The sequence below is a fragment of the Pezoporus flaviventris genome, unplaced genomic scaffold (genome assembly GCF_033815535.1).
Source record: "Pezoporus flaviventris isolate CSIRO_AGI_PZ_B2104156 unplaced genomic scaffold, CSIRO_AGI_Pfla_v1 ptg000023l, whole genome shotgun sequence".
NCBI classification, from domain to species: domain Eukaryota; kingdom Metazoa; phylum Chordata; class Aves; order Psittaciformes; family Psittacidae; genus Pezoporus; species Pezoporus flaviventris.
Window position 1 is genome coordinate 5,545,792 of NW_026892571.1, and position 24,858 is coordinate 5,570,649.

The following is a 24,858-nucleotide window of genomic DNA, read 5'->3' on the forward strand; positions in this document are numbered from 1 at the left end:
TTCCAGCTCTGGTTAGTCTTCTTGGCTGAACCCTGGACCTGATTTGTCACCTCAACCTCTCTAGGTCTGCTGATGGACCTGTCTCTGTCGCCAGCCCAGTCCCATTCTGTTACCTTGGAGTGTGCCAGTCCCTGGATGCTCCTCTGCTGCTGGCTTCCCCTTGCTCAGGAGCAGCCCTATTCTTGCTGCTTTTCACTTTGAGGACCACCTCCAGGGCAACCAAGGAAGCTCCTGCAATGCATGGAGAGCTTGAGCAGAGCACCGGTAAGTGTTTTCCAGCTCCTTCAGGAAGAATCTTAGAATAGCTTTCTGGAAGGAATATTAAAGCTCATCTGGTTCCAACCCCCTGTCGCAGGCAGGAACACCTTCCCCTCAAGCAGGTTGCTCCAAGCCCCCTCCAAGGAGGCAGGGTATATCCTGAAGGGGCAGTGAGACAGAGGAAGAAAGCACAACTGTGCCTTCAGTGCCTGTCTCAAACCATAGAATCATGGAGCAGTTTGGGTTGGAAGAGACCTTCGAAGCCATCTGGTCCAACTGTGTATCTCAGGGTTTGTTCAAGTACCTTGGATGAATTAGAGTACTTGAGTGCTCAGGCTTACAGGTGTATTTAAAACCTTCACTAATTATTAAACATTTAGACGAGTGCTGAAGATGTGAAGTAATGAAGAGCCATGGGAGGGGAGCTCAATGTTTTGGATTAATCAACGGTTCTCTCTGGCATTCACTCTTACCCTGGAAGCTGATAACAGACCTGCCAGGAGGGCTCAGGATGAAGCAGACCTCATGGCTGCTGCTGGCTCTTGCCTTACCACAGCAACAGCCCTGGTGTAAGAGGTGGTGTTGGTTTACCTGGTCATCTGCCAATAGCGAACATCACCACCACCACCACGGGGTTGTCTCTGGGGACACTGGCTTTTCTGACTGCTGAGCCCCCAGGGACAGCACTGCCCACACAGAGAATCATGGAATCATTTAGGTTGGAACAGACCTTTAAGATCAAGTCCAACCATTCCCCAGCACTGCCAAGGCCACCGCTAACCCATGGCACTAAGTGCCTTGTCTCCACAGTGTGTGAACACTTGCAGGGATGGTGACTGCAGCCCTGCCCTGGGCAGCCTGTTCCAATGCCTGAGCACCCTCTGGGGCAGGAATTGTTCCTCAGCTCCATCTAAACCTGCCCTGGTGCAGCTTGAGGCCGTTTCCTCTTGTCCCATCCCTTGCTCCTTGGGAGCAGAGCCCAAACCCCTCCTGGTTCCATCCTCCTGTCAGGCACTTGTAGGGAGCGATTAGGTCCCCCCTGAGCCTTCTCTTTTCCAGACTGACCCCCCACAGGTCCCTCAGCCATTCCTCATCACACTTGTGCTTCAAACCCTGAGCCAGTTAACAAACAGAAGTGACTTCCTAAGGGAAGCAGCCCATTGCCCAGAATACATCCTTCCGGACTATGCCTGTGATCTCCATTTGCCTGATGGTTTTTTTCTTGCTGTCAATGTAGCTCTGCAGCATGATTGCTGGGAATACAGCACTGGGTGGCCATGATGGGTGAGAGGAACTTCTGGGCTTGCTTTACCACCCAGTTTCAGGGTTCTCTGCAGCTTTCTGATGATACCTGCAGGCACAGCTGTAGCTGGCAATGGAAATTGTTGGAAGAGCAGGAAATGCCACCTTGCTGTATAGAAACAGCCTGTAGAGGAGAGTCCAAATCCTCCAGGATAAACTTGCTCCATCCTTCAAAGGATGTAACCTCAAGCTGTACCTGGGGACTGAACCCTGGAAGCATATTGCGGCCAAAACCAGTCCTGTGGGTACCTGTGGTCCAGCTTGTGGGGATCCTGCCTGTGCTCATCACAGCCCCTGCAAATGAGAACATCACACGCCAGTGCTTTCACAAGGAGGCAAAAATCATTCCCTGGCACAAACCCTTAACTAGGAAGCATTTCTCTTGCACTTGTGCTCATTCCAGGTTAAATATGATTGACCTCCTCCCGGTTTTTGGAGGTATAAGAGGGCTGCTTCCAGTATTTAGGCTGTGCTTTGGTGGGATGGGGAAAGACCCAGATCTGTTCTGTTGCTGCCTGTGGGGGTTCTTAAGTGTCAGCTGCTGAGGGATGTAAATGCTGAATACATCAGGTTATTCAGAATTTGGCTTATCCTCTTTTGATCTCATATTTGTGTCTTTTTTCAGGGCTCTGGATCTGTTTATGCACCCCACCCCCTTCACTTCTCTTTTACTTTCTCCTTATAACTCTAATCATCCCTTTTAGCTTCTAAAGATAGGATAATGTTGTGATAAGGAAAAAAAAGTAATTTTGCAATGTGACCTAAAAATGGGCATGTTTGGAGTCAGTCAGTTCTTGGAATGCAGCTTCAGAATTAGGCACAACTTCCAAAACTCCAAATCTGGACTTTTCTTGCTCTGTGCAGAGGGCTAGGTAACCCTTGAGACGGTGCCTGCTCCTCCCCTGCCATGAATGCTTGGCGCTGAGGCATTGTCTGGAGTCCAGGATCAAATAGGAAGGGTGGGGTGGAAGTCTAACATGCTTATGTTGGCTTTGATGGCTTTAAGAAGTGTCATGGCAACAGTGCTAGCTGGATAATTAATATTGCACACAGGATTATAGTGCAGGAATAGAAGACAGTGCTTTAAATGTATAAAATTGCCCTTCTGCGTGAGCCTGCTTTCCCAGCTGGGTGGGGACAGCTTTATTTTGGGATCAGCAGAGCCATGGGAAAGGTCAGAGGACCTATATCCAGTGCCTTAGCTGACCCTATTTCTAGCACAAGGTTTGGCTTGTGGACACAGCCATCAAGCCTGTTGGAAAGGAGCAGGGCACTGCTATGTGCAGCGGGTCCTGAGATCCCAGCCAGCAGCAAAGACAGTGGGAAGCCAAAGCAAACAAGCTCTCTGGGATGCATCCTGCAAACCAGGAGCTGCAGGTGAGGGGACATGTGCAGGTGATGGAAGCAGGCCTGGTGTGGTTTTGCCTTGCTCACAGGCTGACCATAGATCCCTAGGAGTAGGGGGAAGCTCTGGTGGGTGGCAGGATGAGGAGCCCCTCCAACAACTGCTCATTGCCTCAGTGGTCTATGTGGGAGTCCTGCTCCATTCTTGCAGACCAAATCCATGAGCAGGGACAGGTTCAGCCCCCACCCAGTTCTTCCAGCAGGGAGAAGTGGGTGGCATAAAAGAGCCGAAACGAAACCAACCCTGGGCCATGGTGTCTGTGCAGGCACCTTGTTCTGCTCCAACAGCCTCTCAGTTTGCCTTTATGTTTTGCTATTGCTTGTCCTTGCTTCTGGACAGCCCATCCCGACCTCTGGATGTTTCCTCCAGATGAAGGTATTTGGTTACTCTGGACAAAGCAGCCATTTCAATTCTCTTCCAAACCAAGCAGAGAGCAGGAGCAAGGATGAGGAAAGAGTTGAGTTTCCTCTCTGGGGCCCAGCCAGAGCCTTTAACCAAAGACAGAACAAAATGCCCGTGGTGAAGTGTGAGAAAGCAGAGGGAGCCGCTCTGCTGTTCATTAAGGCAGTGTAGGTGTTGGCTTATATAGGAAAGTCAACCTACTATTGCTATGGGGAGCTGTTAACTTGAATAGCAGTGGTCTGTTACAAGTGAAGTGGTACTATTCGGGCCTGAAAGGAGGAATGTTAGCTATTGTAATTGCAACTGCAGTAATGAGGAGCTTGGGAGTGGGGCTGATAAGCAGCTAGATAATAGACTAATGAGCAGGATGGCTATAGTCTGTCAAAGGAGTAGCTAAGGTATCTGTAGGACCCCTATGGTATTGTACCAGAAGGAAGTGTGGACGAGGAAACAGCCAAATATAGCTTCTAAAAGATGTATAGGATGAACTGAGTACTTAATGCTGATAATAATTGGAGCTTGAGGGTGTGCTTAGTGTATGAATAAAGTAATTAACCAATTAAAAATGCACAAGAGACACATGATAGAAAATGATAACCAACAGGAAAATGATTGATGCCCTGTACAGGGAGCTGGAACATTCAATGTGTGTTATTAGGAGAGATGCCTGGGCTCTTCAGATACAGGCATGTGTAGACCCACTGGGTGCTCTTTGATCACTGGTCTACAGTGTTGTACTTGCCAACTGCTGTGCTGCCTGTGTGATAAATTGCCTGGAATTAATTCAAGCCCCTTGTTTGCAAGAAGAAGGCTCTGGGAAATGTGTGGAATCCATATTGGCTGGCTTTGAAATGACCAAGCATGTGGCAGGGCCCTGGGGGGCATCTGCTCTCCAGGGAGAGGGGATGCGAGAAAGGAGGAAGGGCCAACACACTGTGGCACATGTAGAAGTCCCCACAGGAGCTGGGAGGGATTAATCTGGTGAAGCATGATTGAGTTATCCTTTGCTAGTTTATTTTTTTTAAGACCCCAGAAAATGTCAGTAGAAGAGATGAAGATTTCATTGACTTTCAATGCCTTATTTTAAAGCAACAGTGAATTCATGTGCCTCTGGATGAGCACTGTGACAAAGTTCTTGTTGTACAGTCATGATGCTCTTCTCGAGATCCAACACACCAAGAACACAGCTGCTGTGGTGTGGGGATAAATCAGGGCTTATCCTGTGGGCTATAGGACCCTTTGCTTGTTGCAAAACTGGGGAAATGTTAGGAAAAGAAGGCAAGTTGTTGTGGGAAGGGAAAAATTGAAGTGGCTTGATGACACCCTGGAGAGCCACATATTATTCTTGCCTCTGCTACAGAGCTCCCATCTGATGGCTGGCGAGTCCTGTACACCAGATATTTCACTGTTGATTTCTAATGTGTTCCTCATTTCCTGGTATCTGGCTGGAGACCCTGCTACTTGAATTGCTTAAGGCTGAGCAGTTGCACTACAACCGAAGTCAGTGCGATTCTTGCTCTGAACATGCAAGTCATCCTTGTAATAACTTTGCTGGGGAAAAAAAAGGAAGGAGGAAAAAAAAAAAGGAAAAGCAATAACCAGGGAAAACCCAAACAGCAAAACAAAGCAGGGACCAGGTGTCTCAGACTGGGTGCCTAAAACTAATGGATCTATTTAATCTTCATAAACCCCTTCACCGTACAGGATCTTGTGCAAATGAATTCCTGACTGTCTGTGAAGCACTTGGATGCCAGAATGATGAGTTTCATAGGAAAGCAGATGAGGACATTAATATTTCTGTTTGTTGCAGGACTAGGACAGTGGACAGGAAAAAGGTAGTCAGCTGCATACTGAAAAATGAGGAGAAAACAAAATAGGAGGCAGGTGCTCACTCATGTGCAGGCAGCCTCTCTGCTGTTTACGTATGGGTTTTGCTCCGCACATACTTATGGTGTTTATTTGCCTTGATGGCCAGCACACAATTCCTAGTTGGTCCTGTGCTGCATCTCTGCCACAGAGCTGGTAGACTAGGGACAAACCTCATAATCCTGCGAGGTATCAGTTGGAGCAGAGGTGGGATCACGGGGGTAGGATAACAAAGGAACACCAGCTGATGGATGCTTGGCCAGTCTTGATGCACCAAGATGCAAGCAAAAAGCTCCTGTTTGTTTTGCAGAAGCTGTGAGTTTTGAGGTGACTCAACAGAGGACAAAGGGGCTGTGAGCACTTGAGAAACCCATGAAACCGCTTTCCAGCCCTGGGTGAAAGTGCCAGGGGAAAAAAGAAACTTGAGCTCTAATGATTTCAGCTTGCCAGTATGGAGCGTTGCAAGTCTTCGGCATCTCACCTGGTCTGCTGCAATCCAGGCAGTGATTGCCCTTCCCAGACAGGCAGGAAATGCTGCCAGGGCTTCTCTGCCTGGAGAAGCAGAAGCTCCTGACACAGGGACTGAGCAGATGACTGCCATGTCACCTCTGCCGCTGCCGAAGCGCAGTGGCTGACGAACCACCAGGCACTTTGCACAGACAGTGTCTCCAGGGGTGTAGGATCAAAGCACATGTGCTGCACCTCTTCAGTAAATGCCAGCAGTCCAAGTAATTCTGCTTCCTATTCTCACATCCCATACGCTGTTTTAAATGTCTTGCTATATACAACAAGTGTATGTTGTGCTGCAGTGATATATTGATGTTTCCTTTCCACCAGGTCTTTTGTAGACCTAATCAATGGTAAAGTGCAATATCTGTTTCTCCTTGAATGTGAGCACGCTGTGAGCTGCTGGAGCTGAGCAGCAGACCTAGTGTCCCAGGAGGGCAACAGTTAGCATGCAAATGGAGCGAGCCTTCCCGCAATGCCCCACCAACCTGCCTGGAGAGCAAGGAATAGCCAAGCTGTGATTCCCTCCATGTCTGCATCCGCAGGGCAATCAGAGAAATACTCAGTCTTCTTTTTTTTTTTTTCTTGCCCTTTTTATTCTGCTGCTTTGCCCTACCCGTCATTTTACTGTATCTCCTTTCATCTTTCTTTTTCTCTTTACCTCCTTTCACCATGGAGATGGGCAAATTATTGACTCAAGGCTGTTTATCTGAATGTTTCAACTCCCCGAGTCTTCTCACAATATGACTTGAAGTATTGCATCATATTCATGGGTTTGTTTCTAATGGCTTATTAATCAGTTTCCCTCTGCACAGTGGAGCCTGTAGGGTGACCTCAGACCATGTAGAACAGCGGAGACTCAGTTAAAGGACACTCTACCTTGGGGTATGACATACCAGCTAAAGACCAGGATTCTTCTTGCCTGCATGATTAAATGCTGTAAGTACATCTGCCACTACTGAAAACATACTTCCTTACTCCGTCAGTGAATGAGTTTGGTCCTTTGAATAAATGAGCCTAAGCTCTGGACTTGAAATCCACAGCTTATGAGCATGCTGCAGATATTAGTCACATTGTTTAATGCAATACTGGAAAGCTCTTGGATGCTACAGCGACAAGCACAGTGTGAGCACTTGTACAAACTAGAACAAAAAAGCTTCATCCTGCAAGCAGTCATGAGCAGGCTTAATGTAATTCTGTTTCTAGCAGAGAGGAAGTCTGCCCGACCCACTCATTTTCTCTGCCTCTCTATTGAATGAGTTTGATATCTGTGTTATTGAAGAGAAGTCAAGCCAAAGAGAAGAGGTTTGCATTTATGCCCTGATTCAGAAAATCGCTTGAGAACGTACTTAACTACTTAAACCCATAGTTAGAGTTGAGCATTTGCACAAGTGCTTTGTTTTACAGGGATTGAAGCCCAGATCCAAGGAAAAACAAATCTTAGGTACCTGAAGTGGTACTGGGAGAAAGCTGGCACACCCAATACAGCATAAGGTATTTCTTAAAATCCTATTGAAGTTGCACCCACCAGGAAGATACCCACTTCAGTTGATGTTAAAATGGGCCTTTTTTTTTCTTCCCTAACAAAGCCTAAAAGCTCCTTATCCCTGCTGGGGGGCATCCCAGCAGCAGAGCATCCTTTGGGTCCCCTTCAGAGCCCACTCAGGGCATCAGCAGCCCCACACAATGTTCCCTTGATGGCAAGGGATGCAGGTAGGTGTCATGTCTGGAGGAGAGCAGGGTGTGCTTCCAGGTGAGATGGGATCCTCCTTGGCATGCCTGCTGGTGAGAGCAGGGCAAGGGCAGAGGGACAATGCTCTGGGGCATCCACTGCCGTTACAGGCTATGGCTTCATAATGAGTCATGTTGTATGATTCTATGAGATAATACAATTGCACTGTTAATGTTAAGAATAGCCATAAACGTTCTTGCAAAGGATAATGAGATCTGAAAGACTTAGCAGGGTTTTGTGTGCATCCTGGGGAGGGGTACTCCACTGCTCACACTGTCTCCCTGCAGAGGCTTCCCCTGACTTGGGGTCAGCTACCGTGTGGCAAAATAAGCACGTTAGCTGCATCCTCATGCTCACAGACAGCTGTTTACGTAGCTGAAACTGAGCCTTTCCACTTAAACCAACCCATATCCATACTCCATTCCCATTTTCTGTCCCTCGTCAGCTTCACTGAGGTGGCTCAACCCAAAGATGAGGCACAGAAGGGACCCTTACCAGGGTGCACCTGGGTTTGCATGTCCTGAGGCATCTCCTGATACGGTATTGCCGTGGAGCACCCAACACTCCCGCTCTTCATGAGCGGGTACCAAATCCTGAGCATCTCCCGCTGCAGCAACATCCCACCCATACACAGGCAGGGTCCAAGCAGTTGCCACAGGGGCCAGCTCAGTGAGGAGGAACAGCTTCAAAATCTCCTTTGTGAAAAATGTCAATATTTACATTCCTGAAGTTGAGTTGTTCTTTATCTGACTTTCTCCCAGAAGCGCCCGTTACATGGGTTTGAATAGACAGGGACCTAAGAGCAGCACAACCAGCAACTGACGGAATTAATAAAAGAGAGGCTGGGACTTAAGAAAATAAGATGATATTAACAAGATAATTATCTCATCAAATTAGTCCAGAGGGAGCCAAGCCAAGCTCCACTCAGTAGCCTGGAAGGAAAGGAACTGGCAGGGGAAGCTATTTGTATAACAACAATAGAAACACTCTGCCCTTCTCTAGGAAAGGGCTTGGAGCAGCAGACACCACTGTGATAAGCACTTTATAAATGCAGATAGAGGGAACCTTTTGTCTGAGGAGCTCAGAGCACTTTCCAGTGAAGAACAGCAGCTCTGCAGCCTGCTGTGGGAGGGTGAGGCAAGGGCAGGGACCTCAGCTCCCCAGGGCAGCGGCAGCACAAGGGCTTCACCAGCCTGCAGAGCAGCCCATCCACCCTCACCCATTTTCCCTATGCTATTGTCTCTCTCTCCTCCTTCCTTGCATGTGGTTTTGGTTTTCCTCTGCTCTTCCAAGGCCCACAAAATTAGTTTCCATCTTGTGCCCATCTGGATTTAACCTGAATTTAGCCTCTCATTGATCTCATCTCTTTTGTTTTCTCATCTTCCCCTTCTAACAAAACTAAATGACTTGGTAGGAAACCTGTGCTAACATAACCCCTCTGGTCACAGCGCAGCTGAGCTTTCTATGGGCAGTTCAGGGGGAAGCTCTCCCAGTAAATACAGCAGTGAGAGTGTGTCCTGCTCCGTGTGCCCTGAGCTCCTCTGCCTCCCTGGCAGCAATGCTAGTCAGCCTGGAAGGCAAGGGGGGAGATCTCAGGAGAGAGTTCAGAGGGCTTTCTATTCCTGCATCCAAGCATTTCTCAGTATTGAACCCTGAATCCAGGGGGAAAACCCTGCACAGAGCATCCTCCTCTCCCTGTCAAACAAGCTCATAAAGGATGTGTTTCCCTGTGCTTTCTCAGGCTTTCAAAATGAAGGCATGTGTGTATAATTACACTGCTGTGCTGTATTTCAGGCATTTTAAGTAACGATTCTCATTCTTTGGTGCTGTTTATGTGGTAACAGTTTCCCTCTAAACACAAAGCACCTTAAGGCTTTTGGTGTAGTCCGTTTTGTAACCTACCTCAAAGCAACTGACTTTGTCTGCTCCCCTAGATGGCAACTTAAGACAAGTATTTATCCATCAGAGTGGCGTGTCTCAGGGAACGCTGGTTGGGCAGAAAGGCGTAGGAGCTGGAGCAGATGATGGACAGGATTTTGATGAATGCAGTACGATGCTGTTGCAAACCAGACAAATGCCAGTTTGGGCCACGCTGTGGGTGAGCTTCTGCAAGGATTTCTCATTGCTTCCGTCTCAAATGGGAAGGTTAAATCTCTGCCCGTTTTGCTTTGCTAGAAATGTCATGGAGCCACAAACCTGATTAGTCCCTTTGATGCGCCTAAACAGGGACTGGGAAATACTTTGAGATCCAGACCTGGGCTGTGCTCCTGCTCTGCATCTTCAAGAGGTGCCCAGGCACCCCCAACTTGGCTCCTGCAGACGATGGGAGGTCTTTGGACTGGGGCCTGGGATGTCCCACATGGGAGGCAGAGAGCAGGGTCCTGTACCGTGCCTTATCAAGGTTTTTAGCTGCATCTCTTCTGGCAAAACCTCCTCTTGCTCTACCCACCATTTCCTTCATCTCCTGCTCATCCTTGTCCTGCTGTTGCTTCCTTGAGCTGATGAGCATCCCATGGGGGAGTGCATGGGTGAGTTGTGGGGCTTCGCCTTTGGAGTAGATACTCTGAAAGACCTTCCAGGGTATCTTTGGAGTAGATACCCTGAGAGGGCTGAACTGGTACATCCAGTTTTTCTAGGTTGATCCTGGACTTGCAGAGCAGCAGCCTTGAGGAAGCAAGCTGTGTTTAGATGCTTAAAATGGAGGTTTGTGTAGGAAAGCTGGTGACCAGAGGGATCTGCATACCCACTGAGCAGCAAGAGAGAGCGAAAGATGCTGGGCAGCCACCTCCACGGGGATGCATGGGCATTGTGGGGATGGTGCTATGGTGCTGCCCTGGCAGATGTTGTACAGATGCAGAAAGGCAGTCCCAGCTAAAGATCATAGAATCATAGAATGGTTTGGGTTGGAAAGGACCTTAGGTCTAGTTTGAACTGCTTGTCATGGGCAGATCTCACTCCCCAGTGGCCCAGCACTTGCCATGCTGGCTTGGAGAGTCCACCTTGGTGCAGGGGACTTGGTGGCTGTGCCACAGGCTGCTGCGACTGCAGCTGCTGGTGCTGGATGGCTGCTCCTTCTCTGTTTGCCCTGGCTGAGCACGTCATAGCATCCTTTGGTAAATAAATGCATGTCATGGAGCAAGTGAATGGGTAAACCAGTGAATGAGGACTTTTGGCTTCTTCTGGCTGTGGAGAAAGCCGCACGCTCCCTGTGCGCCAGGCTGCTGAGGTCTGCCAAGTGCAAAGCCATCTGAAAACGACTCAGTGAGCTAGAAAATGCCTGGTCTGTTGTGTGAAATTCCTCTGCACCAGCCCTGTCACTCCTCCTCAGCTTTACGCCCAGCTCTGTCTTTGATGGGCATTCCTTGTACTAATTAAAGGTGACAGGGGGCAGGGAAAACAATAGGGTGGGTCTTTTGGAGTCGCACCCCAGCCACCTCTCTGGTCTTGGCTGTCCTTTTGCTCCGTCTTCCTGGCGAGCTGCCACCGAGATCACAGAAGGGGCAAGAGGCAAAATGTTTGGTGCCACTTCCAATTAGTAAATTATTTCATCTTCTGGTTCCCAGCTCTAAATCTGCTATGGCGGCTGTAAGATGCCTCCCGTGGCTGATGAGATGGATGCACAGGATATTCTTTTAATTTGAAGGAGGGGAAAAAACATCCTGTTTTTAACCCAAAGCATCCTCAGATGTGTTCCTTGTGTGATCTCTAGCCCCCAGCTCTGCCGGAGCACAGGCAGCAGAGAGCACTGGGAAACCTGCCTGCCAAGGCACGGTTTGTGTGTTAGTGTTACAGTGTGAGTAATGATCCCCTGCAACAATCACTGCCCGCTGGCTCCCCATGGAGAAATCCAACCTGACGTGGGGATCCAGCCTCCCTGAGAGCTGGGCTGTGGGAGATGTGGCCTGGCGCTCTCCTAAGGGAACAGCAACCTGTCACGGTGCATGGGTTGTGCACATCCTGATGGGACAAGGGGCTCAGCCCCATAGCACTATCAGCTTGTATTTCCTTGGGCCCCTGGGCAGCACCGATCCCAGTCCTCAGAAGAGAGCAGGAGCAAATTGCAAAGGGTTTTAGCAACCAGAGGCTTTGATATGCATGGGTGTGGGCTGAGATGTGAGGGGGATGTTGTGTGGCTGGGCAGGGAGCAGAGCTGGACCCAGCTTTGGAGCTGCAGCATGCGTATATTAAAGGATATATGCATCCTTTCCCACACCTGCCTGCATGCAGCACCGATTTCACTCTCCTGCTATTGCAGACACTACTCTGTCACCTCGACCCTGCAAAGGCCTTGAGCTGGGCCCCACTCCCTCTCAAAATGCTCATTTCTAGACCACCAGTGCTCAAGCACTGAGCACCATGCGCAGGTCCAGGAGTGCCAAGTGCCTGCCTTGGTGCGAACCTCAACTTGCCAGAGCCCTGAGAGCAAATGGCCGAGGAAGAGCTCTGGAGGGAAGGATTGAGGCTATTGCTTGTTTCATTAAGTCAGTTGCTGAAGGTCTTGGGGCACACCCCAGGGGCATGCCAGAGATGCAGCACCTTGGAGAGGTTGCTGAGATCTTGCCACAGGCCCGGAGCCAGGAATGCTCACAGGGGTGGTGCAGAGGAACCAGGTTCTCTGGAGCAGAGACAAGACTGCTCAGAACCTTAAACACATTTAAATGAGTGGCAAAGATAAAGGAATGCAGATAAGAGATAAGAACCCACATATGACAGTAACACAATCTTCATAACTGCAGTAGACGAGCAGGAAAAATAGCCGTATTCAAACATTCAGAATATTATCTTGCAAACCAAGAAGTAATTAGTCTGTCAGGAGATAACTCGCTTTCCTTGCCTCAGTTTAGACACTCGGTTGCAAAGGAAGTTTGGGTCACCTGCAAATGGCATGTCTATGCAAAATGAGGGTTGGTGCATTATGAATGCCATTGTGCTGATGAGACTGTTTTCTCTTCAATTACTAACATAAGATTGGCTTAATTTGCATGAGGCAAAGTGATATTATTAGCACAAACTATTTAACACTAAAGAAGGCAAACATACATCTATTGATAGCTGAGACAAACTGGCTTCCTTAACATGGTCTAATTTTGCACTGCTGGGTCTTGTCACCACCAGTGTTTGCTGGTCAGCTTCTTCCCTATTAACAGGACTAGAGCCAAGAAAGCTCTGTATTTCCTTTCAGTCTGTATTTCCTGAGCTTCCAGCTGTGTTGATCAAAGATATTTCTTAGCATTGTTTCCTGCTATCTAAGACACCACTCCCTAAACAAGTTAGGGTTAGAGCACTATCCTATCTATACCTCCATCTCCCATTAGGAAGCCTGCTTGTAGGAACGCAAGAATAGCTGCACTGAATATGTACAAGCGTGCATCCTGCCTCTTGGCTTTGACACAGGCTGGTCCCGGAAAGTGCTGAGGAAGGGTTTGTCAAGAGGGTAAGCCAACAGTTATGGCTTCCCTGATTATACCCTCCAGCAGCAACAAGCAAACTTCTGTTTAAAGGCTTCCAGCGCCAGAGATTGCATCTGTTTCTTTGTTTTCAATTCCCTGTTGGATCTGTGTGCTGCTAATCTACGTAAGCACGTTCTGAGCTCACCTGTACGGGACCACAGAGTCCTGAAATCCCCAGTGCTACATGGCAGTGGTACTCTGGGGCTGTGGAGAAGGTTTTTGCATGCGCTAGTCCTGCTGCTCCATCATTTCATTTGATGTCCCTGGTTCTTCCTCAACGCTTAACAGGTAAAACCCATTCCCAAGTCATCTTCCACCTCACTTTTAGACAGATCTCATTTGCTCAGCTTCTCCCCTGCAAAAGCCATTTCATGTCCCTGATCGCTGCCATCTTTCTGCTCTGTGCTGCTTCTGCTGCTGACAAGTCTTTGGAGATCAGAGTACCACGACTGCAAGGACTGCTTGGGATGTGAGTGCTGCAGGGACTAACAGTGGGACAGAGGAATGCTTTTTTAATCACCCAGACCCAGGAATACAACCTTGACTTGACCTCTGCTGCCTCCTAACCTGTTGAAAAGAGCTTGCTCCACTGTTCTTTTGAGGCCAAACAACAAAGAGCACAAGGACCTGCTGTTAGTCATTTCTTCTTCTGGATCCAAGCCTGAGGAGTGGTTTGGGAGGTCCTGTACCCAACCCTATTGCCCATCCTGTGGGGAACACACGGCAGTGAGATGAAAAGGATCACAGTATATAAGGAGGCAAAGCAGAATCCTGCCAGTGCACAGTCATTGTGCTCCACTGTCTCCTAATGTTTGACTTTGAAATGCTAATGTTCTTTTAAAGTAGGTAATTTTCATGTAACTTCTATCTACAGGACTCAAAGAAGGTGTTTATTACGATCCTGCCTGTCCTGGAGCACAGGTAATAAATTACAGAGCCTTTCCCTGACCAAAACCCAGCCTGGCTCCTCCTTGCTGCCTTCTCTCCTCCTCGCCCTTTGGGCTGCTGTCCTGGCACGCAGCAGGGCTGGCACCAGGTCCTCTCTGCCAGGCGCCACAGAGCACTGCCCCGACGTGTTGGGGCACCGGTGAGAGATGGAGAGGAGGAGCAGAACCAGCCAGAAGATGGGCTTGGGGAGCAGCGGGAGCTCCTGCGCACCAAGAGCCACGCCATGAGCCCTGGGAGCTGTGGTGCTGAGGTGGTTTCTTTTCGCTTCATCGCAAAAGCAGGATTTGCATGCTGTGTGGCTTGGGAAACCTGGCACTGCAGCCTATCGACTGGTGTGAGCTCCTTGGTTTACCTATAACAGTTACTGCTGTTGTGGGGATGCTTCAGCACGCAAAACCCATCCATCCACATGTGAAGCACGCAGCATCGACAGGAGCATCCCCAGGGTGGCTTGCACAAGCCCAGGCACTATTTCTCATCGTTGTCCTGAAAGGCAGCTCCCCACGAGAGGCACGCACCAGCCTCATCTGAATATTGTTTTTCCTGCGGGTGGTGGGCACGCCAGGAATGTGTCAGAGCCAGGCCTTTGAGCGCGACGGGTAATGTTTGTCCATGAGCATGTGGAGTCAATCTGTCTAGGAGCTGCTCAGCAGGGCACTTAGTCACCCAGAGAGCGCTTGGGGGAAGGAGCTTTGGTAGCTCGGGTGGAGTGCAGCTCTGTCGGGCTGCGGAGGCACAGGTGAGGCTTGGGCCATGCAAAGAGCCAGCCACAGGCCCCCCAGCAGCATGGGGAGCAAAAACAGAGGGAAAATGAGGTGTGTAAAGCTGGGGTCCTGCGAGCATCCTGCTTTGAAGGGTCGCTCTCAAGCCAGGAGAGGAGTGATGCAAGCTGGGCTGTGCCAGCAGCCCAGCCACAGTCTCCACATTGGGCACCAGGGCTTGGGGAAGGAGGATGCTGCTGTGCTTTGGGTTGGAGCCGAGGTTTGCACGCACAGTCCAGCCATGCATGGTGAGTCCCACAGCATTCCCACCCCATGCAGGGCTCCGAGGAGCATCGCTGGGGAGAAGCACAGGGATGAAGGAGCTGAGGCCCCCCTGCCCTCCTTGGAGCAGAGCCGATCCCCTGCCCTGCATCACCAGCGGTGTGAGGAGAGCTTTCTAGATGACTTGGCATGCTGTCCCGTTAATAATGGAAAGCAGGGCTGCCTGGATGCTGTGTTCTGGTGTGAATTATGCGCACAAAATACAATTTGCTTTGCTAATGGTTTTTTGCCATTTTGGTGCTGGAGAACTTTTCAGAAATCATTACCACGCGCTCGGCTCTTGATATTTTTCTCTCTCTTCTCAGGCAATTTGTCAGAAGGGATTTTTTGACAATTTCACTGAACCATGCTGGAGAGCAGGTTAACCCCTCAAGAGCTTAGCGCATTTCCTTCTTCTTTCCATTGGCTCAGATCGGTTTGTTCCTGCTGCCTTTGTTAGGGGCAGTGTGAGGAGCTGGATGGAGAGGTGGATGGTTGGGTAGCTATCTGTTCATGGGGCTTCACATTCAAAATCCTCTTTGACATCTCCAGCACATCCAAATTCTCAGTCTTTCAGATAATGAGGGTCTCTCCATTGCTCAGGGACACATAAACAACAGGATGATGGCAGTAATACTGTTAGGGGTGTCTCCAAAAGCACTGAACCATTGAGCACCCCTGAGCTAGGTAGGTTCTGCCAATGGTTCCTAGGTAGGGGCCAGGCTCCTGAGCACCAGTTGTGCCCCAGCTGTTTGTGGAGTTTGGCCATGGGCTACATGGAGGAGCAGAGCTTCCCAGTTCTCATCCCCCAAAACTCTAAGGACCATGCATGTGTCTCTTTCCAAGAGATTTTTAGAAGACGTGGGAATGCCAAGGTGGAAATGGACATTCAGACAGCGGACATGGAAAAGATTTTTGGGCTATGCCATTACTCTGCTTTTTTCTAACAGCCTTTTATCCCTGTGGACCATTTTCTGGATGGCTCCTGTTGTGGGGAAGCAGACTTGAAAACCTCTCTCAGCCTCTGTCATAGAATCCCAGAATCCCAGATTGTTTTGTGTTGGAAGAGACCTCAAAGCTCACCCAGTTCCAGCCCCTGCCACAGGCAGGGACACCTTCCACTAGAGCAGCTTGCTCCAAGCCTTGTGTCCAACCTGGCCTTGAACACTGCCAGGGATGGGGCAGCCACAGCTTCTCTGGGCACCCTGTCCTACAGCCTCAATCACATTCAGGAGCTTCAGTATTACATGCAGGCTGCTCCCCTTGGGAGCACAGGGGCCACTCCATGATGTTGAAGGGTCTGGTGGGGATGGAGGTGGCCAGTGAAGGAAAGGGCTGCTGCAAGTCTTATGGAGCATAGTGTGCCCATCTGTGGGATGTTGTACCTGCTCTTTAGACATCCAAGGGCAGCGCAGCTGGGAATGCTGGCACCCTGCGTGCCACAGGTGATTCTCCATCATGGAGGGAATTGGGGTTCTTGCCTGTGTTACTTTGCCTGATAATTAAGTAGCTGTCTTAGCAAAATCTCCTGTCTCCCATTGCAGAGCTGGTGCTGAGGCTCCTGCAGCCATGCCACTGTTGTTTTAGAAGAGCTTGGGCTGTGCCCCCACATCCTCTTTACTGAGAGCATGCTGCAGGAAAACATGTTAGAAATCTTCCCTGGGTCCTGCGTATGCAGAAGCCATGTTCAAACATGAATTCCCTTCGAGCACACATGGACTTCTACACCCTGCCAAGTGTATTTGCATCCATACTACCGTTGTCAGATTTTGAAAGCCAAGCAGCCAGGCTTGGACGGGGTTTGAATGACAAGAGAACATCACTGGGAGGATGAGCATCCTGGAGCAGGCAGTGAACTTCAATGAGGACACAATCCAGCCTCAGAGCTGCTACATCTCTGATGGTGCTTGTTCAGGTGGGGGTACACCTCACCTGAGCAGGGCTATCAGTCACTGTGTGCTGGCCAGAGGATGGGATGGCAGATTCCCTCCTGCTGCCTGAAATTCCCCTATCATGCTAGCTGGCTTTGGCATTGCTTTTCCTCCCTAAGGCTGTGGCAGAGCCTCTGCAGAAAGAGCTGCCATGCCCTGCCCACTGCTCCTGTGCCAGTCCATGCAGGGCTGCTCTAAGTTGAGAGCAATCTTTTGTTATTACTCATTATTTGGATGATTTCTGTCACCTAGGAAGCTTATTTTCAAATAAGAAGCGAATGAGGTTGGTTTGGGTATTGATTGCTGAAGTCTTCCTGTTGAGCGATGTTTATCACCTCCAGTGGGTGCTGCCAGGCGTAAGGTCTATTAATTGTTTCAATGATTTCTGCACTGTTGGGAGCTGGACTGAGATGTGCTGGGGTGCGTGTTCAACCACTGGGTCTGCTGCAAGGTGAAACACTGGTGTTTGTCCTTGCAGGTCCTTGAAAACCCTGTGTCCTGCATGGCTCCTCATGTGTAATTGCTAATGGATCCACCTGGGCCACCACCTCCATGGTAGGTTAATTGTCTGGATTTCTGCTGAGCTGAATTCGCTCCACTTACCTGAAGATGCAACGCATTTTACAGTATCCTTTCCCTGTTACCTATTATTGTATCAAGTGTCCTTCTCATTTGTGTACTCCATAATCTCAACATTGTTGAGATTTAGCCCTTGAAAGCCCCTCTGGTACCTCAGGAGCTGTGCAAAGCCAGGCAAATCTAAGGATGCGCCTGCTGGACTGCAGTGTGATGGCGAGGTACCCGATATAACGGCAGATAAGACTGCCATCACTAGAGCAGCATCTGCAGCTCCCTCAGCTAACCTCTATCTCACACTACCATCTCACCGGTTTCCCATTTCAAACTAGGCAGTTAGCCTGGCTGTGGTCACAACTACGTTGATGAAAAGCAGGCCACGACACAAGAATTGCAGCCTGTAACCTTACCAGAGCTGTTTCTCTGATGATGCTAAGGACATGAAGCTGGGCAGTTAAATAAGCTGGGAAGCCTATCACTTTGCGAAAGCATCTAAATATCTGTAATGTCACTTTGTGAGAGCATCACTTTCTGAACTGAACTAAATCTCTGTGATGTCAGCCCTTGGAGGACAAATTCTGTGTTTCTTCTTTTACAGACTCGTTTCTTAGAGATGGTTGATGCTTATTTGCCATCATTTGCTGTGGCCTGTTGAATCCATCACCCTCATGTGTGATCCCTCTGATGAAATGCCAACAGCGTTGTGTAGTTCAGGAACCCCAATGGGCTGAGGTGGCCCAAATGGCCTTTGGGAGGTCAGTGACTTGCCTTCTCCCATGGACATTTTGCACCCAGCAAGGTGAGCATCAATTAGAGCACCCAGTTTGTTGAAAGTTCTACCCAAATCAATCGATTCAAAGATTTCAAACACGCAGTTAAAGGCCAACTGTCTCTTCAAATCCTAAGTGAAATAAGCTGGATTGAATCCTTGGTAAATCACCAAAGGCTAAAGGATCTTATGAAGCTGGTCAGCACTAAATATCCTGTGCAGCTCATAAAGCAAAAAAATATTGATTTTTTGGGTGTTTTGTTGTTTTTGGTTTTGGGTTTTTTTTGTTTGTTTGTTGTTTTGTTTTTTTTTTTAACTTGGAAAGGCAAAATAATTTTAAATGTGCTAAACCTTTAAATTAAACTGAAAAAAAATCCAAGATCCCTCTCTGCTGTTTCTGGAGCCAGAGCACTGCAGTTGTCTGCAGCCCATAGCTAAACCCCCAGGAAAGAGGTTTGCTGTCAATACTTATTGCAGGTATCCCTTTGCCACTTTTGCCCTGGAGGACACAAAGCACAGCAACATACTGCAGGCTGCCTTCAAACTCCAAGCAATCTTCTGACCCATTTTCACATCCTTTTGGGTCAGTCCATCCCTCGGTTCTGCCACCACAACACAAGTGTCGTGGGTGGGAGAAGGACACGAAGATGCCGCTTTCTTCCTGCAGAACGCAGATCTCGTTTTCACACTACAAAGACGTACTTGTGGTTGCAGCCTCAGCCTGCAGAACAGCTCCCACAGCCTACCGCAGAGCTAGAATCATGCTCACGTTCCTAGAAACTAGACTGCATAGATTCATTAGCATCTACGGGTGGGACAGAGGGTTGAGACCCTTTGTCTCTTATATTACAAGCTCTTTAGCTGATGCTAATGATGGTGCCTCTGCCTCCTTCTGCTCCTGCCTCCTTGGATTCCTCCTTGTTCCATCCAGGCTGTCTTCTCAGCCCCCTCCTTTTAAGCATGTGTCCATCTCCTGTGTCACTGAACTTTGACCACCAACTCTGTGTGGTTCAGCACTGCTCCTCCTTTAAATCTGCTGCTCCTCAGTGCCCGGCTGTCCAGCCTGCTGCAGCTACGTAGCCCCAGGTCTTCATTAGTTTGGCTGTCACTGGAGCAAGCACCCGAAAGAGGAGCACTTTGTGTCCACCCATCCATCTCCCTCTCAGCAGCCCCTTGCTTTTCACCTGATGGCAGCTCCCCCAGGTATCTCAGTGTCAGCCCACTGCCCTCTGCCAGGCAGCTCCCTCTGACCCTCTGCACACACGCTGCTGAGCTGCACAGTCAGGCGTTTGTCACTGAACATCTTGATTACTGCCTGTGCTGTGATCCTGAGGGATGCTCCTAGCCAGGTCCCACTCTGCTTGGTTTCTGTCGCATGCTTCACGACCTGCACATGGAGAGAGAAACACATCAGCAAGCAGGGGGATGGTCCCATGGACTCAGAGCAGAGGTTCCTCTGGCCAAGAGGCAGCCAGGAGTTGGTGATTAAGTGAGAATAGGAGAAATTGAGTTGACCCCATCTCATCTCAGCTGTCCCAGGTTTCCCACACTGAAGGCTATAGCAGAGAACCGTGTTTGAGAGCTGTGGGCAGAGCTGCTCTCTGAATGATTTCGATGACAATGAGCTACTCAGTGCATCACAGGAGAAGGCACTTCCTTTTGTTTGTCTTCCGTGAGTTGTGGGGTAATCTCATTTTGTTTGTACATAAAGAGAAGTCGTGAATAATCACTCAGTAATCACCTTCCCTCTGCTAGTCATGGCTTTACAAAACTCTAATCACATCCCTCTTCGCTCATCTCTGTTCAAGGCCAGAGCTCTTATTATTTAGTCTCTTTACAATAAAATATCCATTCTTCCAGCTGGAGATGATTCCCCCCTTGTTCCCTCACTCCTTGATGCTGCCCCCACAGCAACTGCATCTTCAACATGCACCAACCACCCTGGAGATGCTGTAGGTCCAGCTGGGCTCTGCTCTGGGGTGAACCCCTCAGTTCCTGTGTTGGGAGAGCTGGAAAGAGCCCAAGGTGTTTGTGGTCCAGCTCCACAAAGCACTGTTCCTAACAGAGGAGGAGAACCAGCATCCATCCAGAGAGGGCTGTGGGTCCTAGTCTCAGCCCCACACATAGTGGTGGGGAAAGCTGGGGGCAGCTGCCTGTGCTTAGGCAGGAGAGGGGAGCTGTGTGCCCTGGGGCTGTGACCAGAGCATTGAGACAGAAAGGACAATGGCTTGGAAACACGCCTTAAGTGGTTAACAAAGGAGCTTTTGCTCCACTGAAAGGGAGCAGTGTCTTCCCCTGGGGGAATTCTCTTTCCCTCTTCTGTGGGGCAGATGTTTGCCCTGGTGACATTCCCCTGTGGAGGGATGACACTGGAGCCTGCAGACAGCCCAAGCCTCCACAAGGGAAGAAGTCTGCATGAAGAGTACAGTGGGGATTGCAGCTTTCACACCAAGGAAGGCTTGCTGGGAATATTCATAGTGGCTCCTGTTGTATTGCCTGGGGTTTGCAAAGCAACCTCATGGGCATCAGAGGGGGCACAGGACATACAGTATTGTGTGCTTATGGGAGAGAAAGGTGCATGTGCTGGGGAGGTGCTGTTGTAATGTGGAGATCCATGGGGCGGGGGGGGAAATGCTCCTGTTCCCATGTGGGAGCAGAAATGTCTCATGTCGCCTGTTTGTGTGCAGGGGAGGGTTCACCAGGCCAGAGCAAGGCCGTGTCTGGGGACCTGGGAAGGACTGAGTGGGTCGGAAGCATTGGGGCAGCAGTGAGGGGGGAGGAAGGGTTGGTAGTGCTGGGGGTGAAGGGATATGTGAGCGGGCATGGGGGTGAGAGTGATGCCCAGGCCATGGCTGGTGGGGTCAAACCTGAACAGGAGCACACTGCATCCCACAGGCACTGCTGCAAGAGGGGAGGGCTCAGCCAAAAAAGGAGCACTCCAGTGTTAAGGTTTGGGGATGCACAGCTTTAAAGGGGACCTGGCCAGCAGACCTGAGGTGTGTGATGTTCACATGGCCCCTGTGCAACCATCACCTGTAGCCAGAGGAGTGCCTTGGCAGAAGGGCTCAGTGCTGTTGATGGGAGTTTCTGGCAATGGCCAGGTTCCCCAGGCTGCAGTTTTGAGGAGCCTGGGACATCCAGGAAGATGGGCTGAGCCTGGATTATTTATCTGCCTTCACATCACAGCAGTGGCTGGAGGCTATCGATGCACAATCAATAGTACATTGCAAAACCCTGAGCCAGCCGTGGGGAATTGTTAGTACTTCTCCTCGTGTGGGATAACAGCTGTGTCTAGGGTGGGGTTTGGTTTGGACTCTCTTTTCTCTTATTTCAATGTAATTGATTTCCTTTGTTAGCTCGGCCAGTAACTGTTAATGGGATGACCAGAGTTGGGTAAGAGAAGGAAAATGCTAGGGCTTGTTTGAACATTGTGTCCTCAGCACGCTCTCATGGTGAAAAGGCAGAACTATAAAGGTCAGACAGCCCCTGGGTCCATCTGCCTTGTGTGGAGCCTCTTCCCACTGCCAGGCTCCACAGGGCACTGTCACCTGCACTGTCCCAGGTGCGCCACTGTCACCACTACGGGCTGAGACATTGTCTTCAGCAGAGATGGGAACAGTCCCTTCTCCTCACCAAGCATTAAATCAGAATAAGGGCTGGAGCCAGCACAGGGGGTTGAAGCCAGGACTGATGTGTTTGTGGCAGCTGCAGCTGGTACCAGAGGGGACTGGATGCCACCCCACCAACCATATCCTGGGAGCAGAGACATCGTGCTGGGCTGGGCAGCAGGGATTTGGGATGCTCTTTTCTCCAAACACCCCCCAGGCGGACAGACTGCTCCACACAATGACAAAGGCTGGCCACATCAGGTTGAGCAATAGATGTAAATGCTCCCTGCTTTCCCTGTCTCCCAGCTAAGGCCGGTATTTTAACCCACAATCCCGCTCAGCACAGCGAGCTGTGCACGGTGACTGCAAACCTCTGAACAAATATTCCCCCCTGGTCCTCCCATGCAAGTCTAAAGTGCGCCGTCAGTCAACAGACGACTGAGACTCCGTTTTCATCAACCGGCAGGCCATGGCAGACGAGGCCTCAAATGTTAGTCAAAAGCAAACACCAAAGGGCAAAGGGAGAGCAGGGTGGATTTGTTTGCCTGGCCTGTGACTCGGGAGGGAGGTTTTGGGCACCGGGATGCTGCAGCAGGGGAGGTGCTGCCCAGCAGAAGGGTCCCGGCACTGCGCAAATGCCAGTGAGGGATGGAAGTGTGACGCACAGCCCATGGAAAGGAAGGGGTTGCTGGAGAGGAGAGCAAAACCTACCATCTATTTGCCAACAGAGGGTACCGAGCCAGCAAGCAGCGGGGCCGAGCTCTGCCGCCCGGGTCCCAGGAGGTGCTGGCAATCCGGGATGCTGCCCCTTTAAAACGTGTAGGAGCGGGGGAGAAAAGACGCAAATGAGGAAGCCGGCTGAAAATTAGTAGAGCAGAAAACTCCAAATGATGCAGAGCTAATTCCTTAAGTGTCAGCCTGGCTGCCAGACCCTCCGCTTCCCGGCCCCGCAGCACCCCCAGCCCCGGAGCCAGCCCCCCCTGCGCCCCAGCAGCGCTCAGGGCCGGTCCCTGCAGCGGTCCTGGGCTCCTTTCCGCGGCCGCAGCCCCGCGGCATCACCCGGCCCGGCCGGAAGGGCAGGGGAAGTTTTTTAATATACTTTTATTGGCCTGTAAATTTCTTTTCCTTCCCCCACCGGCTCGGATCGATGTTTGCAGTTTACTGAAGTCCCAGGCACACAGATTAAATCCTCTCCCTCTATTACACTAGATGGGCTTTTATTCTCCCTCTGATCACTCGGAAATAAACACAGTGTGAGCAAGCGGGAGGCGGAGGGGGTCAGGCAGGAGGAGGGGTGAGGGTTAACCAATTTCAGGCCTGTTTATTCCCTACCAGCCTCGGAGCTCACAGTCATTAAACAAGCCGCTTGGTCTGCGGGCTGCTGGATCCCCTGGCTTACACTCCTCCTGCCTTCCCCTTTCCCCTGCCCTCCTGCTCCCTCCTCTTCCCTCTTTCTTTCCCCTCTTTTCTTTTCCCCTCTCTTTTCCCTCCCCCATTATTTTTAGAAGAACAATAATAATTAGGCAGAGCAGCCTCTAACACAATTGTTTCAGCATGAACAGGCAATTAGGACAGGCAGAGTGAGGCTAATGAACGGTGCATTGGTTCCCCCCAGTCCTGCAGCCTGGCCCCCTCCGTCCGCTCCCCGCGTCCCCGCAGACGTGTGGATCTGCTCCCGAGCTGCCTTTTCTAACGCGGGCAGGAGCTGGCAGCCAGCACGGCCCCCCAAGGCCATGGACAGCCCAGCCGTGATGAGCCGGGGAGGGGGGAGCCGGGCGCATGAAGCGAAGGGTGATGAATGGGAGCTGGGAGCTGCGGGCAGGGGGATGGGGATGGGGATGGGGATGGGCCGCACAAGAGCTGCCAAGCTGCAGCTTTGGCAGGGGGACTTGTCTGCAGAATAAGAGTGACAGGCCGTGTGCTGCCCCGGGCCCTCTCGTGTGTAGGGGAGCGAAGGTAGGAGCTGGGCATCTCCCTGGGGCTCAGAGCGGGATGGGAGCAGGAGCTCCTGGGGCCCGCTCTGTGGAGAGGAGGGTGGGAGAAGGACCCTGGTGTTACCTTATCATAGATAAGACAGAGATGAGGTATAGGGCTGAGAAAGGGAATACCTGGGTCATGGAGCACATGGAGCACAGCATTTGGTCCCCCTGATGCTGGCATCAGCCATGGTACTGGTGACACTGCACACAGATGCCCTGGTGACGACTGTTTGAAGAGGTGTGGTGTGGTACCCGGGGCCAAGCAGCTGCACTGAAATATTCATGCCAACCTCACTTTGAAGACAGCATGATTTCTTGGGAACTTGCTGTGTGTCTTAAATGGAGCTGTCTGCTCCGCACAGCTGCCTGGGCATGATGGGAGCAGCGGGGTCCTGCAGGGCTGGGAAGCAGGAGGTGTGTCTGCTTTTCGTTTGCAATGTTCACACCCTCAAGAAGGACGTGAAGCACGGCCCATGCAGATGATGTCCCAGAGGGACAGGACCATGCTGCCATGGGGACAGTGCAGTGCCATAGTCCTATTGCAGGTGATGCCCTGGGAGCAGCTGGCCCCCAGTTAAGATATGCCTATAGCCGACAAGACAAAGATGCTTCGTGTTGGTGCTGTGATAGGGTGGGCAACGCCAGAGACACAGGTGACTGGGTAGGAGGTGATGGAGAGGGAGGTGGCAGGCAACGTGGAGGTGTCTGTGGCAGACTCCCATGGCAGGCACTGCTGGAGGTGTGGTGGCTGGAAGGTGAGATGTGGTGGTGGTGTGGGCTGCCAGGGCACTGCTCCGTGGCTGAGGAGCTGCCTTCTGCACCCTGCTTGGGAGGTTTGGACAGGAGCCCTGTGCTTAGCCACCTGCTTGTACAGGGTGTTGAGAGATTTCCCCAGCACAGAGCTGATGCTTGTCCCTGGTGTTCCGCACCGATCCAAGTGTGGGGCTGCAGACATGGGCATGCAGTGGGGAAGGGGACACTGGGGACTGTGGGTGCTCACATGGATCTTATGCTCCAGTGTGGCCCCAAACTGGCCCTGGGCTGCCTCAAACTCAAACATCCCTGGTTTTACTGGAGCAACGGGAGCTTTTGGTCCCCTTGCC

General features: G+C 50.7%; 1 non-coding gene across 1 annotated transcript; it reads right to left on the reverse strand.

Moving 5' to 3' along the window:
- Window positions 1-636: 636 nt before the first annotated feature.
- LOC133271332 (small nucleolar RNA SNORA14) lies at window positions 637-775 on the reverse strand. Its single transcript, XR_009744092.1, has one exon. It is a non-coding gene; the product is annotated as a small nucleolar RNA SNORA14 (small nucleolar RNA).
- Between the last annotated feature and the right edge of the window lie 24,083 nt (window positions 776-24,858).